The sequence below is a fragment of the Lontra canadensis genome, unplaced genomic scaffold (assembly GCF_010015895.1).
Source record: "Lontra canadensis isolate GAN:19392208 unplaced genomic scaffold, GSC_riverotter_1.0 scaffold55, whole genome shotgun sequence".
In the NCBI taxonomy this organism is placed as follows: Eukaryota; Metazoa; Chordata; class Mammalia; order Carnivora; family Mustelidae; genus Lontra; species Lontra canadensis.
The window spans coordinates 2,921,099-2,939,187 of NW_022631049.1; the positions used below are offsets into that span (position 1 = coordinate 2,921,099).

At 35.1% G+C, this 18,089-nt stretch overlaps 1 protein-coding gene across 6 annotated transcripts in view; it reads right to left on the minus strand.

Moving 5' to 3' along the window:
- FUT8 (fucosyltransferase 8) overlaps window positions 1-18,089 on the minus strand; it is a 302,069-nt gene that overhangs the window by 35,921 nt on the left and 248,059 nt on the right. The window lies entirely within an intron of this gene.

The following is an 18,089-nucleotide window of genomic DNA, read 5'->3' on the forward strand; positions in this document are numbered from 1 at the left end:
ACTTTTTTCACTTTCAGAGAATTTTCACATATTAGTTTATTAGCAGCAAGCTTTCTGTTCTCCCTGAGGCCTGCCTTCAAGGGAAACTATTATACCAGAACTTAACCTATTGAGGTTTTACCAAAGACTAACCAACCTGGGGGACAGGAAATAGCCATCTCAGGTACATTAAAAAACAGATCTAATCCTAAGACTACAGAATGTGCCTTCCCCATACAACACTACCACATCAATAGGGCTACTGAATAATAACAAAGGAGTAGAGGTAAAAGAACTGCCTATTTAAGGAGTCTCTAAGAACATCTAAATAACAGCAGGGGAGACAAAAAGTAGTAAAGGAAAATTCAGCATCTGATACATAGCTACAGCTAAGAGTAAACATATGCTAACTCCTAGTTGGATAAACACAAAACCTCACACTAACGCCTATTTACTTCAGTTCCTTTTTACCTGACACATCATGTCCAGCTTTCAACAAAAAATTACAAGACATGCTAAAAGGCAAAAAGTACAGACTGAAGGGACAAAGCAACCATCAGTTCCAGACTCATACATGGCAGAGATTTTGGAATTATCAGACCAGGAATTTAAAATGAGTATGATTAATATGCTAGGGACTCTAATGGTAAAAGTGGACAATATGCAAGACAAGTATCTGAGCAAAGAGATGGAAACTCTATGATAAAGAATCAGAAGGAAATGTTAGAAATCAAAAACATTGTAATAGAAATGAAGAATGCCTTTGATGGGCCCATCAGTAGACTGGACATGAGCAAGGAAAGAATCAGTGACTGTGAAAACATGGCAATATAAACTTACAAAACTGACAGGAAAGAGAAAAAAGAATGAGAAGGATGAAACAGAATATCCAAACACTGTAAGACAATTACAAAATGTGAGTATACATGTAATGGGAATACCACAGGAAAAACAGAGGAAGAGAAGAAATATTTGAAGTAATAATGGCTGAAAATTTAACAAAATTAATGACAGTTACCAAACCACAGATATATGAAGTTAAGACAATAGGATAAATACTTAAAAAAAACCTATATTTAGGAATATTATACTCAAACTACAGAAAATCAAAGACAAAGTCTTAAAAGAAGTCAGGTAGATGGGGGTAGGGATCTTATCACTAGAGGAAGTAGGATAAGAATCACGTCAATCGGAGTGCCTGGGTGGCTCAGTTGTTAAGTGTCTACCTTCTGCTCAGATCATGATCCCAGGATCCTCGGATAGAGCCCTACATCAGGCTCCCTGCTCAGTGGGAAGCCTGTTTCTCCCTCTGTAGCTCCCCCTGCCTGTGTTCCCTCTCTCACTGTGTCTCTCTCTGTCAAATAAATAAATTAAAAAAAAAAAAAAAGAATCACAACAACCTTCTCTTCGGAAACCATGTAAACAAGAAGAGGGTAGAGTGAAATACTTCAGAAGTTTTGAAAAAATACAACCATCTGCTTAGAATTCTGTATTCAGCAAAATTATCCTTCAAAAGTGAAGAAGAAATAAAGATTTTCTCAGACAAATAAAAATCGGGGGAATGTGTTGCCAGCTTCAGAGAGAATGAAAAATGATATAGGTCAGAAACACTATATATGAGTGTTAGAAAAGGAATAAATAAAAGGAAAATAAAATCTTGCCTTTTTCTTATTCTTAATTAATCTAACAGATAACAGTTTGTTCAAAGTAATAATAACCAACAAAATATGTGGTGATCATAGCTTATGGATAAGTGAAATGACAACAATGCTATAAGGGATGAGAGGGAGGATTTGGGATTATTTTTTTTATAAAGTGTTTGCAGTTCCCATGAAGTGATACAGTATTCCTTGAAAGTAGACTTTTATTACTTGTAAATTTGTAGTACAAACTCTCAGGCAACCACTAAAAAAAAAAAGAAGTTGTAATTTCTATGCTAAGACAGAAGAGAAAATGGGATATACAATGATAATTAAAATGGGAGAAGGCAGATGAATCGAGGAAGTTAAAGAAAGAACAAGGTCAACGAATAGAAAGAGTCACAAATATGGTTTACATTAATCCAACTACATCAATACTCACTTTACATGTAAGTGGTCTAAATTATACTAATTAGAAGACAAGGACTATTAGAGTGTATAGAAAAAAGCAAGACAACTACATGGTCTTTATAACAAACCCAATTTAAATATGAAAACACAGATAGATTAAAAGTAAAGGGAAGAGAAAAATATATCAATGTTAACACTAATCAAAAGAGAGCTGGTGTAGCTCTATAAATTTCAGACAATGCAGATTTCAGAGCAAGGAAAATTATTAGCAATAAAGGGAGAAATTACATTGTGCTAGAAGGTCAATTCGTCAAGAAGCTGTAACTATCCTTAATATGCATGAACATAACAACAGAACATAAAAATACATGGGGTAAAAACTGATAGAATTGCAAGCATAAGTACAGAGATTATAGTTGGAGACTTCAACATTACTCTATCAGAAAGTGACAGAACAAGCAGTCAGAAAATCAGTAAAGATACAGTTGAACAGGACAGTATCATCAACGACTGTATCTAAGTAACATGGAATACTTCATCCAACAATAGCAGAATGTATATTCTCAAGCTCACAGGGAATATTCACCAAAATAGACCATATTCTGGGCCATAATACATACCTTAACAAATTTAAAAGAATAGGCATCATATAAAGTATGCTCTTAAACCACGATGAAATTAAATGAAAAAATATTAACAGAAGGATAGCTAGAAAATCCCAAAATATTTGGAGATTAAACAACACACTTTTAAAAAACACAATAATTAAAGAAGTCTTGAGAAATTAAAAAACTTTTGAACTAAATGAAAATGAAAAAAACAAAAATTTGTGGGATATAGCAAGAGTAGTAGAGGGAACAGTATAGAACTATACCGAAAATAGAAAAAGCTGACACCCATATTCCAACTTAGAAAAACAGGGCATATATAACTGTAAGAAACTTGATGTCTTTTCCCTAAGATTAGGAAAAAGGCAAGGATGTCCCCTCTCACCACTTCAATGCAACATTGTATTCAAGTTCTGGCTAATTCATTAAGACAAGAAAAGGAAATAAAAGTTATACAGATTGGGAAAAAAAAAGACATAAAACTATCATTATCTTTGTTCCCAGATGACAGGATCATCTGTGTAGAACTGAAATAAGAACTGCTGGAACTAATAAGCAATTATACTGAAGTTGCAGGAAACAAGGCAATATATAAAAGTCAATGAATTTCCTATATACCACCAATGAGCAATTGGAATTTAAAATTAAAAACATACAACAACTTACATTACATTACATTAGAGCCAATGTATCAAGAGTGAGAAAGACATTTAAATCAAAATATGTATATCTGTAAGATAATATCTATAAGAAAAAAACTGTAAAACTCTGAATAACTCAAAGAAGATGATAAGAAAACAGTCCAAATTCATAAACAGGAAGACACAACATTGTTAAGTTGTCAATTTTCCACAACTTCATTTATAGATCCAATACAATCTCAATGAAAATCCCAGCAAATAACTTCATGAATATCAATAAAATGATTCTAAAGTTTATATGGTGAGGTAAAAGACCAAGAATAGCCATTACCATATTGAAGAAAAAGGACATATTTAGAGGACTGACACTACTTGACTTCTAGAAAATGAAAATGAACTCACTGAAAAGCAACAGCAATCAAGAATGTGATATTGGTGAAAGAACAGACAAATAGATTAATGGAATAGGACAGAGAGCCCAGAAATAAACACACACAAATGTAGTCAACTGATCTTTGACAAAGAAACAAAGTCAATCCAATAGAGAAAGAAGAGTCTTTTAGCAAATGGTGCTAGAACAACTGCACGTCCACAGGCAAAAGAGAGAGAAATAAAAGAAAAGAAAAAAAGAATCTAGACACTGACCTTGCATCTCTCACAAAAATTAACTCAACATGGAACATAGACTAAATGTAAAACTCAAAACTGTAACAATTTTAGAAAACAAATACAGGAGAAAATATAGGTGACCTTGTGTTGGCCCTGAGTTTTTACATACAGCACCAAAAGCACAATCCATAAAAGAAGAATCCATTAAAATTGAAAAATTCAGCTCTGTGAAAGACATTAAAGAAGTAAATGAAAAGCCACAGAAGGGAGGAAATATCTGTTAACAGACTTACATCCAAAAAAGAGCTCCTAAAACTCAACAAGAAGACAAACTACTCTAACAAAAAAATGGGCAAAAGATCAGAACAGACACCTCATTAAAGAAGACATACAGATGGAAAATGAACTCATGAAATGATGCACATTACCGATCATTAGTGCATTGTAAATTAAAATAGGATTCCACTACATGCCTATTAGAATGGCTAAAATCTAACAGTGACAACATCAAGTGCAGGTGAGTATGGGGAGCAACACAAACTTTCTTTCTTTCTTTTTTTTTTTTTTTTTAAGTTTCTCTCTTTTTTTAAAGATTTTTATTTATTTATTTGGCAGATGGAGATCACAAATAGGCAGAGAAGTGCAAGTAGGCTCCCTGCTGAACAGAGAGCCAGATGAGGGGCTCAATCCCAGGAGCTTGGGATCATGACCTGAGCTGAAGGCAGAGCTTTTACTCACCCAGGTGCCGGGTAACACAAACTTTCATTCACTGCTGCTGAGAATGCAAAATGCTATCGCTACTGTTAAGGACCGGATGTTTGTGTCCTCCCCAAATTCATGTGTTGAAGTCTTATCCCAATGTGATGAGGGTTAAAGAGGTGGGGGGGGTGGTGTCTTTGGGAGGTAATTAGGCTTAGATGTGGCCAAGAGGGTAGGGCCTCGCAGATGGGATTAATGCCCTTATAAAAAGAGGAAGAGTCACTTTATCTTCTCTCTTTATCCTATGAGATTACAGCAAGGGAGTAGCTCTCTGCAAGCCAAGAAGAGGGCTGTCGCCAAGAACCAGTTTGCTGGCACTCCGATTTTGGATTTCTCAGCCTCTAGAACTATGAAAAATAATGTCTGTTGTTTAAACCACCCAGTCTCTGGTATTTTGTTACAGCAGTTCAAGCAGACTAAGACAGCCATTTTGGAAGATAGTTTTTGCCGTTTCTTATAAAGCTACACAGTCTTACCATTCAACCAAGCAAGCACTCTGTTACGTATTTACCCAAATACTTTGAAAACTTACAGAATGTTTATACCAGCTTTATTCATTAATTGCCCCGAACTGGAAGCAACCAAAATGTCCCTCAATAGGTGAATACCCAAAGTGTAGTGCATCCGTACCATTCAATATCACTCAGCAAAAAGAAATGAACGGTCAAGCTACGAAAAGACACAGAGGAACTTTTTGAAAAAGCAGCAGTCAGAAAAGACTTCCAAATGTATGATTCCAGCTATAGGATAGTCTAGAAAGGCTAAATTACAGACAGAAGAAGAAAATCAGTGCTTGCCAGAGGTTGGAGGAAGGGACTGGGGATGAACTGGTGGAGCACAGGAGTTTTTTAGGCCCGTGAAAGTACTGCATAGGTTTATGTAATGGTGGATACATAACATTATGCATTTGGCAAAACCCATAGAACTATACAACACAAAGACTGAACCCTAAAGTAAATTATGGACTTCAGAAATAATATAGCAATACTGGTTCAATGACTGTAACAAGTGTACCACACCAAGGTGCTTTCTAACGAATTTTTCTATAAACATATAATTGATCTAAGAAACAAAATCTATTAATTTAAAAAAATGCATTCAAAAAAGACTAAAAGATCTGCCTGCCTCTCTGCCTACTTGGGATCTCTGTCTGCCAAATAAATAAAATCTTTAAAAAAAAGACTAGAAGAATACACACACACATACACACATATATTTATGTATTTTTATTTTCTTTGTTACATTTTCTCTGCTTTCTGGGTTTTTCAACAATGGGTGTTCATTGCTATATATTTTAAAAATTTATTTTAAGGGGTGCCTGGGTGGCTCAGTGGGTTAAAGCCTCTGCTTTCAGCTCAGGTCATGATCCCAGGGTCCTGGGATTGAGCCCCACATCCGGCTCTCTGCTCAGCAGGGAGCCTGCTTCCTCCTCTCTCTCTGCCTTCTTGTGTTCCCTGTCTGTCAAATAAATAAAATCTTTAAAAAAAAATTTTTAAATGTGCCAAATGGAATAAATAAATTTGGCATTAAAACAGAACAACAATCTGATCCAGATGAAATTAAATCCAGAAAGTTCTGATTTCTGACCCTGTTGTGCAGTTAACATAATCTCTGATCCTTCTTTTTCTTTTCATGTATTAATTAAAAATCATGTTACCTCCCCTTAGAGTTGTTTTCTGGAGAAGACAAAATGAAGAAAGCTCTTTAAAAATAATTTTTAAAAAAGGGTATCAAAGAAAGTGCTAAAAATGATTAATTATAGGAAAAGATAAGGTGTTTCCTTTGATTGAAGAAGGAGATAGGCCTGGAAAGAGTTCAGTGAAACCTCTAACCAACTAACAAAGGCTAAATTTATCACAAATTAGAAATACAAAGAGAGCATTCTATTAAACCAAAGGCTTTCTCAGTCCAACTAACTGTAAGACTATATGGAGGAACAGCTTAAATTCAGTATGAGTCACGGTTTAACTGAAACTTCCTCCCTGGAAAGAAACTTGTCCTATCTGAATGAATTTAATTTCTACCTCAGTGTAGATGTTTTCAGTTCACAACTGTAGGAATTTTCTGGTCAATAGTGATCTGAAGGCTATAATTTGAGATAAATGAAAATACAGTGCTTCCAAAGTCCTCTTTCTTTTATGGCAAACAGCTACATAAAATTTGTCCATACATATCATTGTTTCTTACTTTTTCCTAACTGACGGAATTTTAAGGCTTACAAGAAATCAAAGCGATACGTAATCAAACCCCTTTCTCTATTTGTTGTCTCCAGACTGTTGTTAACAAAACAAAAACAAAACAACTCTTAAAATTAACAACATTAATCCTTTACTAAAATGGCTTTGGTGTAATAATATCTCATATCCATTAACAGGTCTCAACCACTCACTTAAGCCCATCTAAGTAGTTTGATCTGGTTCCATTATAATAATTTATGCTTTTTTTATTCTAGCATGATGCAGCACAGAGATTTATTTCACACTGAAATTTTCTGAATTAAAAAAAAAAAAGAAAGGATTCAAGAACAGGTGTCTCAGGCTAGATTTGGGACTGCATAAGTGAGCTTTGTGTTAGGGGATGATAAGAATACATTTAAAATTTTAATTGAAGGCCAGGCACCAGAGGCAAATAGCGTGCAATTTTATTTTAATGCTAAAATCGGCCAGCTGCCAAAAAGGGCAAGCTCGCTGATGGTTACAGCTGCTCACCATCATGCAGCAAAAACACAAAAGCTTTCTATTTCTTGAGGTATGTCTTACCCACATGGTGGACTATGGCTTCTACATATCATTTCTGTACCCTGGTGTTAAGTTACCCCAGCATGGCACAAAACTATTCAAAATGAAGGAAAAATGACTTTCTGACTATACTGTTTTAAATGATGTACAGTTACATCTTGTTTAGTTAATTTAGGAGAGAGTTGATTGCATCATTCTTACTGTTTTCTGTAACTGTCACTGAGAGAAAGTGAATTCTTCCACACTAGGAAATGTGTAATGCTAGGAAAAAAATGTGTCCGAATCTCTTTTTTGAATTGGAAAACTGAGCGGAAGACTGCAAAAAAAATGTGTTGTCTCACATTCCAATGACAAAAGAGATTGTAAAATGTCAAGCAAGGGGAAAAAAAAGTCCAAGCTTTTACCTTTTCCTTATTTCTGGTAGTCACTAACCTAAACATAAAGAGGAAGGACAGGAGAAAGAACAATGTGCCTTTTTAAAAATCCACAGATCGAGCAGTCTTTTCCTGTAAGTATTTCTTATCTGTGGTTCCTGATACAAAATAGCATTTGATTAAACTAAACTGATTAAACATAAAACTGAATAACAACATACTATGTTTTACTAAAAAAGCAATAGCTTTAAAATGCTAGCTTGCCCCTGACAACAAACAATTCATTCCATCAACATGCAGCTGTGGAAACATTTCTTTCCCTGCTCTTTCTAAATAATGACACGGCTAGACAGAGGGTTCAGACTATTTTTTAGTGAGAATGCAAAGACTTCATTCAAAATTTCTCCAAATGATTCTTTTCCCTCTCTTTTACTTTAATCTTCTCAGCATACTCTAAAGACCCAGGCAATTCATTTCAATGGGACAGAATTGCAAAATGATCTTTAAGAAGTGGATGGCAAACGCAATAATTTGCAGAAGTGTTTTCTTATGCACCTGTGGCCACTCCTGTTTTTACTCAATTTTATAGATAATTTCACTAGTAGAATAGAGAGGAATACATATAAATAAATACTTAGGGGCATGCTAACAGTTGTTATAGTAAAACATGTATCAGTGTTTTGTTGAACAACTAAAAACGCCATGAAATACACATTTTTATATAAAATTAATGCCAAACAAAATACCTGCACCAACAATAGAACACAGAAACCAAAATTGCCTCTTATTACTAATACATATTTCTTTTCAGGCTAAGAAAATTGTTCAAAAAAGAGACTTCATTTAATCAAATGAGAAACATTAAATTATATATCCACAACAGACTAGGGAACAGTGACTTGTCCATATATACATTTATTAGTTCAATAATTACATATTAATATTAATGATATTCAGAAAAAGTAGCTTGAAGCTAGTGTCAGATGTTTTTAAATGTCATGAATATGGACATCACATATATCACTCACACAATGGATGGCAGTCTACACAAACTACAAAATTAAAGAAGCTTTATGCCTCCCCCAACTTTATTTTTTTTGGTGTTTGGAATATTGTTCAATTGGCATGGGGTAATTTATCTTTATCTCTCTTTTTGAGAAAAATCCCTCTGTATCTAACCATTTGATTAATTATTTAACTTTCATATTATAAATTATGCTAGCAGAAAATGCATCTCCTGATATAGCTTAATACTTTCTTGTGTGCTTAATTTAGAAAGCACACAAATCTTCCAGAGTGACATTCATTGTTTATGTCCTTGCCATGCTTTACAACAAAGGTCTGAGTAATAAGAATAAAGCCAATCCTGTCATTTCCTCAATTTAATTAAAAAATTCCCTAACAAGCAATTCTGTATTAACTTGACTGCCTTTGCTGATATTCTTCAAAAGCATAGCTGCATTAATTTATTGCTTTTCAAAATGATTGTTAATGTTATAAAATTACATGTTGAATTCCCATACATAAGAAACCTATCATAAAAATTGCAATTACTGTGAATGTAAACACTGGCTTTCAGTTTCACCTCTTCAATGACTGTTAAGAATGAATACAAAATGCAAGGTTTATTTAACTAAAGCACTATCATTTTTATACTTTTACAGCTGAGTAAATACTTGTACCTAAGTACCTTCTATCAGATTTGTTTTGGTGTCCCTTGAGAAATGCAATGTAAGTGCTATCGGGTCAATTTTTTAGTCACATTCTCCTAAAGGATAAACTGAGAAGCAGATGGCTTAATGCTCGCTTCCACATACCTGAGCAAAGGAGAGGCAGAAGGAAAAATAATGCCCAGGAGTTCTGATACTTTGGCATTATTCTAAGTAAGATATAACCATAAGAGACTCTTAATCTCACAAAACAAACTAGGGTTCCCAGGGGGTGGGGGGGGTTGGGGTAGGGTAGGGAGAGGGTGGTTGGGTTATGGACATTGGGGAAGGTATGTGTTATGGTGAGTGCTGTGAAGTATGTAAACCTGATGATTCAGAGACCTGTACCTCTGGGGCAAATAATACATTATTATGTTAATTAAAAAAATTTAAAAAAAAAGATATAACAGGCACATTGGCATTTTTATCATCATCTGAAAAGCAATCCAGTCTGCAGAATTCTGTATCTAAGATTTCTGGTCATTTTACAATTTCTTAAAGACCAGTTCAGGGATGTTTGGGTGGCTCAGTCGTTAAGCATCTGCCTTGGGCTCAGGTCATGATCCCGAGGTCTTGGGATCAGGCCCCACATTGAGCTCCTTGCTCAGCAGGGAGCCCATTTCTCCCTCTACCTGCAGCTCCCCTGCTTGCTTGCTTTCCCTCTCTATCTTTTCCTCTCTGACAAATAAATAAAAATCTTAAAAAAAAAAAAAAAGACCAGGACAAAAGCCATTTCCTTCTCATTTTTCTGGCTAGAATGACAATATTTCCCAATCCCTTAAAGCCTTGTTTGTATCTTTATAACATCACTAACTATATTTTGTCTCATGAGATCAATTTTTTAAATGATTGTGTTAATCTACTATTTAGATTGGGGGCTTCTTGATAACAGGGGCTCTGTCTTAAAAATCTATAATGTGACTGGCAAACTGAGGATTTCTTTTTACTTCTAGCAAATTACTCATCTACATAAAATACGGCAATACCTACCATATGGGTTAATTGTGAATATTAAATGAAATAACATATGCAAAGTTTTAAGCACTTACATAGTAATAAGATTCACTAAATGTTAGCTATTGCTATATGTAGAATTACTTTCATAGTGCCTAAACTGAGAAGTATTCAATATTTACTGAGCCAAAGATACCCAAAGAGACAGACATACACATACAAAGCTGAGAATTTGTACAGAAAAATGTCATCTTTAGTTCATAAAGTACATTTAAACTTAGCTATTTTTTAACTTAGTATTTTTCAATGTTAAGTATTTTCTTAGTTATTTTAAGTTTTACTTAACATATTTTTAAGTTTTACTAAAAATATTAGGAGTAAAAATTTTAAATCTTTTATTAGTAGTATTATTTTAACTAATATACAAGTATGCCAAGGTGAAATTCTATCACAATAAAATTTATAAGACATCAAGAGGGTTCAATTCTATTGGGATTTTGTTATAAGCCATGATAAGGCCATCGTATTTTTTTTTTTTTTTAAAGATTTTATTTATTTATTTGACAGAGAGAGATCACAAGTAGACAGAGAGGCAGGCAGAGAGAGAGAGGGAAGCAGGCTCTCTGCTGAGCAGAGAGCCCGATGCGGGACTCGATCCCAGGACCCTGAGATCATGACCTGAGCCGAAGGCAGCGGCTTAACCCACTGAGCCACCCAGGCGCCCGCGGCCATCGTATTTTTAAAAGCTTTTTTCAAATATTTCCATGTCTTAGTAAAATAAAATATTATGTTCTTTAACAAAAAAAACACACAAACCAACCTTTTCTCATGCCTGTTGCCTCATTTACTCCCCATCAGAAACCTGTGAATCACATAGATTAGGCTACATTTCCTTCATTTGGTAGATTTGGAAAAGGAGCCTAAAATTTTTAGAGATCATTTTGCTTAGAGGCAATTTAATTAAAAAACAAACAAACAAAAAACTACTAATGACTGAGTAACAAGTATTGGCCAGTACTATTAGGCAAAAATGAGATAAAAATAAATCAGATAAGCATCTCAAAGAAAATAAACTATTTAAATATAGTATATTTATAAGTGAGAACATGGGGTCAACTGGGAGAGAAATATCACAAAACAAATGATGCTAAAAGATAAATAGGATTTCATGTGATGAAATGGAGGAAAGACATTCTAGAAAGAAATAACATGCTCCCAGCATAGAAATAAAAGTGCACGTAACTTTAAAGATTTTATTTATTTATTTGACAAAGAGAGTGAAAGAAAGAGCACAAGTAGGGCAGCAGAGGGAGAGGGAGAAGTAGCTCCCTGCTGGGCAGGGATCCTGACATGGGGCTTGATCCCAGGACCTAACAATTGTGGCGAAGGCAGACACTTAGGCAACTGAGCCAACCAGGCACCCCAGAAATGTACATAACCTTAAAGAAATAAATCAGTAGCTGGACTGATGAGATCAGGAGTACTGGGCACATTTTGAGAAGTGGCTTATTTCCTATATGCTAAGTAAGGTGTTTACAATACCTCTCTAGACACTGAGCAGCCATGGAAGATTTTAAGAAACAAAGTCATATTTGATTTTGGAAATACTATTCTGATGGCAGTGTGAAGAACTGATTAAAAAGGAGATAGATTCTGAAAGCAAAAGGGACAGTTAGGAGATTACTGACATAGTTGTCCCACAGAGAGATTAGGCATATGTAGACGAGATAAAGATATGTACAGTCTACTATGGCCTAGCATTATACTACACTTCTAGGCATATGTATAGCTTTCCAATCAACATGCTGCAAAGTATTTGGTGGCAGGTAAAAATTTAAGGTGTAAGGACAGACATAAATGAAGCAGTTGAACAGAGTGGAGACCAGGAATAGGTCCAGATGTGGTCAACTGATTGTTGACAAAAGCACCAAGGCAATTTAACAGGGAAAGACAAATTTTTCAGCAGATAAAGCTGGACTGACTGGATAAACATATGGAAAACAATGAACTTCAACCCAGGTTTACCTCACACTGTACACAAAAAACAGTATCAGTGGGATCATAGACATAAATCTAAAAGCCAAACCAATAAGGCTTTCAGAAGAAAAAATAATAACTTTATGATCTTAGGATAGGCAAAGATTTCATAGGACACAAAAAGCACTAACTTTTATAGTACTAGAACAAAAACTGATAAACTGGACTTCAACAAAATTAAAAAATTGTGATCTTCAAAACACACAGTTAAGAAAACGAAAAGACAAGCCACAGACTGAGAGAAAATACTTACAAATCATGTTTTTAATTTTAATTTTAATTTTTCTTATTATTTTTTAAAATATTTTTATTTATTTATTTGACAGACAGAAATCACAAGTAGGCAAAGGCAGGCAGAGAGAGAAGGAGGGGAAGCAGGCTCCCTGCTGAGCAGAGAGCTCTATGTGGGGCTCCATCCCAGGACCCTGAGATCATGACCTGAGCCGAAGGCGGAGGCTTTAACCCACTGAACCACCCAGGTGCCCCACAAATCATGTTTATGATAAAAGCTCATATCCAGAAACACACACACACACACACACACATACTCCTCCTATAAATTAAAAATAAAAAGATAAACAGCCCAATTTTAAAAACTAATTTAAGACTTGGATAAGGGTGTTAGTTAAACTATCAAAACTCACTGAATTACACAATTAAGATCTGTTATTTCACCAGAAATTACTTTTACCTCACATTAATAAGTACATGAAAGAGATCAAATTTTAAAAAAAGTATTCACAAATTTACAATGGTTGAAGCCGTATTTATTTGGTAATTATTATTTTAGAGTAGGAGTCAGCAAACTTTTTTTCAGTAAAAAGCCAGATGGTAAATATTTTAGCTTTGCAGGCCGTAAGTCTCTGTTGAAACTATTCAACTCTGCCACCATAGTATGAAAGCAGCTATAGACACTATGTTAACAAATGGGCATGGATGTGTTCTAGTAAAACTACCAAAATAGTGGGGACCTGAGTTTGCCTGAGGACTACAGTTTGCCTACCCCTTCATTAGAGCATAAGATTTTATCTGTAACACACTGCCATAGAGATTTCTGTAGCTTTGCCATATACCACCACCTCCCAGGTGATAATATGGGCAGGGAAGACATATTTTAACATACGGTAAGATGTGAAAAACTGATATGCACTGCACTAGAGAAACTAACACATATGCACAAGGGGACATGCACAAAGATATTCATTAACCATTATATATAATGGCAAAAACTTGAAATAATTTAAACGTCCATCAATGAGGGAATACACAAGTCAGGATATACATATATAATAAAAATAAATGTTCACCTATGGATACAACTAGTGTTATATTAGTTTTAGGGGTATAATATAGTGATTCAACAATTCCATACATCATCCAGTGCTCATGATAAATGCCCTCCTCAATCCCCATCATCTATTTAAACCATCCCTCCCCACCACCCCTTTGGTAACCATCAGTTTGCTCTCTATAGTTAAGAGTTTGTCTCTTGGTTTCTCTCTCTTTTTCCCTTTGCTCATTTGTTTTATTAAATTTCACATATGAATGAAATTGTATGGTATTTGTCTTTCTCTGAGTTATTTGACTTACCATTATATTCTCTAGCTCCATACATGTCACTGCAAATGGCAAAATTTCATTCTTTTTATGGCTGAATAATATTCCATTGTACACACACCATATCTTCTTTATCCATTCATCCATCAACTCACCCTTGCACTGCTTCCATAATTTGGCTATTGCAAGCAATTCTACAATAAACACAGGGTCTATGTATCCCTGTAAATTAGTGTTTTTGTATCTTTTGCATAAATTCCCAATAGTGTGATTACTGGAATATAGGGTAGTTCTATTTTTAACTTTTTGAGGAACCCCATACAAATGTCCATAGTGGCTGCACCAGTTTGCATTCCCACCAACCGTGCAAAAGGATTCCTTTCTCCCCACATCCTCACTAACACTTGTTTCTACCATAAGATAATCTTTCCTCTGAAATAGAAATAACACATTACTTTTAAAATATAGATATCATATTCTTCAAAGGTTATCTTATTGTTGTTTCCATAAAGCTAAAGTGCTAATAAAAACAAGCAGGGTGAGGGGCGCCTGGGTGGCTCAGTGGGTTAGGGCCTCTGCCTTTGGCTCAGGTCATGATCCCAGGGTCCTGGGATCAAGCCCCGTGTCGGGCTCTCTGCTCAGCGGGGAGCCTGCTTCCCTTCCTCTCTCTGCCTGCCTCTCTGCCTACTTGTGATCTCTGTCAAATAAATAAATAAAATCTTTAAAACAAACAAACAAACAGGGTGGTTTAAAATATATAAAGCCTTGTCAAATACGTTATCACTTTGAATCCTCATAACTCTGTAAGGTACATAGGACAGGTACTGATGACCATATCCATGCCCAGTGCAGATCCCAACACTGGGTTTGATCTCTCAACCCTGAGATCATGACTGGAGTTGAAATCAGGAGCCGGACACTCAACCCAGGTGCCCCTTTAGTTTTTTTTTTTTTTTTTTTTTTTTTTTAAAGTAATCTCTACATAAAGTGTGGGGCTTGAATTCACAATCCCAAGATCAAGAGTCACAAGCTCTACAGACTGAGTCAGCCCAGGTGCTCCAGACACACAATTTTTGAGTAAGAATTATAATAATGCTAATTATAGTATTATACCTTTTGGCAAAATCCATTTGACTTGTAGCATTACTATCTGCAATTTCTTGCTTCTAGGAAATATAATCTGCATTGTATAAAGACTACTTATATTAGTAGATTAAACTTTAATTGAATGAAAAGGAATACCTCTTTTTGAAAAGGTAGGGAATTCAGGTCTAATCCTTTCCAGTACTCTCAGTAATATTTTTATTCCCTACCTTTCTGGGAAACAAAACAGGAGAAAGAATACTGAACCCTAAAGTATCAGCTAGGGCTGTTTATAATTCTGCAATCTGCTTTTGACCTTCTGCCAAAGGCAAGGAAAATGTGTGAGAAGGAAAGTCTATTATCTAAATTACATATATATATAATAAATTTTATATTGTTATCTAATGTATAAATCTCTACCGAGTCTTCTTACTCAGCAACATCCTTTTGGAAGGAAAAAAAAGATATGTATAATTCCACTAAAGATCATGGACTATTATCTTTTCCTATTCCTTGGAATTAACTTATAATTTATATAACCTTGAGGAAAAACGATAAGGAAATTCTAGATTTATATCATACTCAGAACTCTTGCATATAAAACTAACCAAAAGAGCTAGGAGGCATTCTTAACTTTCTTTATCATTTCAATAGTTATCTTATTTGTAGAATCATTTCTAAATTTGAATGTGATCTATATGTTTTAAACAAACAGAACTCTTATCAAAATGCTACTGAAGGACTGCATTCGTCCTTTTATATACTAAATGTTTGAATCAAAAGCTAAATATGACTGAGCCTCAAAGACTTACATAGATGAAGCCAAACATTTGAAAAAGGAAGGAAGGAAGGAAGGAAGGAAAAAGAATTGATGAATCTGAGGGCTACTAGATCATATTAGAAGAAAGGTTCTTTACTTTAGGAAAGGATTTCCTTTGGGAATCCTTTATATAGCTCTGCTAAAATATTTAAAACATGACTTGGATTTATAAAAATTCAATTTATAGCAAATCTTTCTTTTTTTAAGAGATTTTATTTACTTATTTGAGAGAGAGAGAGACCACAAGCAGGGGGAGTTGGAGAGGGAGAAGCAGACTCCCCACTGAGCAGGGAGACCTCCATGGGACTCAATCTCAGGACCCCAGGATCATGACCTGAGTGGAAGGCAGATGCCCAACTGACTGAGCCACCCAGGTGCCCCCAACCAAATCTTTAAGAAACACACTTGTAACATAAAAATATACCTGTATTTACAAAACCACTGATAATTTCTGAGACGGGTATCATGGCTATCTATGTGGCCCAGACACTGCACAGGGAATAAGAGTACCTGGATTCTATTTCTAGCTCCAGCAACCTTGGATAGGTTCTAACTAGATATAAGAGGACTTTTCAAAAACTTTCCCAATGAAATTGTTTCTACTCTACTTTAATGCTTATTATGTATTACTACTTCCTAAAACATACCTCTTTTTTATCTCTGAACCCATTCTGCCAGAACCTTGTCTAAAAAGCCCAGAATATATTTCTAAAAAGATTCATTCTTAGTGATAAGATATCTTTTAAAAAAGCACAATCTACAATTTGGTAAAAGTGCTTCATACAACTTTGCAGGGTAATAGTTTGAAATTTGGACCAGGATGCAGGAGAGGTAGGTTTGTATGTTTCTTTTGTTGCATTTATTATGTTCCAATCAAGTGCTTGGCCCTGTGTAAATAACCCAAAAGACCTAGGCCCTATTGCCCTCTAGAGTTTCCTCTTGAGGATAAAATAAACTAAAATTCCAAATATAGAATGGTGCTTCTTAAAGTTTTCCAGCAAAATGCTCCCAGTAGCAAAGGAGGGTAAACTTACACTACTTGCGAATCTTAGTCTAAACCAATGGGCTGAAGTCTGATGTTTCATCAAATTTTTCATTTTACACCATTATAATATCCTGTTTGTTTTACTATTTGAAAATGACTGAACTTATGTACCAGCAACTAAAATTAATAGTCCAGGAAAATGTACTATGTTTATCCTGGCAGTTTGTAAGCCTCTGACTCACTTTCCCCAGGTTTACTTATAATTCAACTTGAAAAGCACTTGTAGGAATAAATTTGGAAATAAGCCTCTATGTGGGTTCACTACGGGCAAGGCTGTTGTGTAGACAAAGCTTCAGCTCCCTAATCTTTTATTTCATAACTATAAATGAGATATCAAAGGCTTCTTTTTATGTCTTTCAGTGGGAAGCTAAAGATAAAGGAAATGTCATAGTGAAAAGTAGTTTGAGTTCTTCTGAGACATACTTATAATCTGGTATTTTATATTCTTGAAACAAAGATCTTTCTTTCTTTTATGAAACATGAATAGCAAAACAAAAGTCATACAGGTTGAAACAAAAGTCCTTATGTATCGGCAATGATACTTGCTTAGGTCAGTAATTCTTAGAGGAGTGGGGTATAGGACAGAGAGAGCCATTGGAATCTTGAAGCACAGACAGCTTGCTTTTCATTGATTTATGGCACCAACTCACTCTCCAAGCCCAGTACCACCACCTCTTACCTCCCAAGCTCAGCCACTTTAAAAATCACTAACTACAGTGAGCCACTGTTAGGGGTGGGAGTAAATCTTGTACCTCAGATGTGTTGGTACAGGAAAAATATTGAGATGGAGGCTTAAGGTAGCTGCAGGGGAGACTCTTTGGTCTAGAATTTTATTATGATTCAACAGAGGGTTTATTCAACAAAGAGATATTTTAATGTCTAGAGGTTATTCTCAGAAGTCATCTTTCCTCTCTGGATCTCTTTCAATTTTTTAATGTTATAGTTAAACAGGTTCTAGAAACCATCCTTCTTTTACGTGGATTCTAAGGCCTAGTAGACACCAGCTGATTTATCCAGAATTATGCATCTTATAAATAACAGAACTGTGGTTGGCACATTGACTTCCACCTCCCTTCCGTCTACATCCTTCCCAGTTCATTCATGCCCAACACCTTACCCATTACA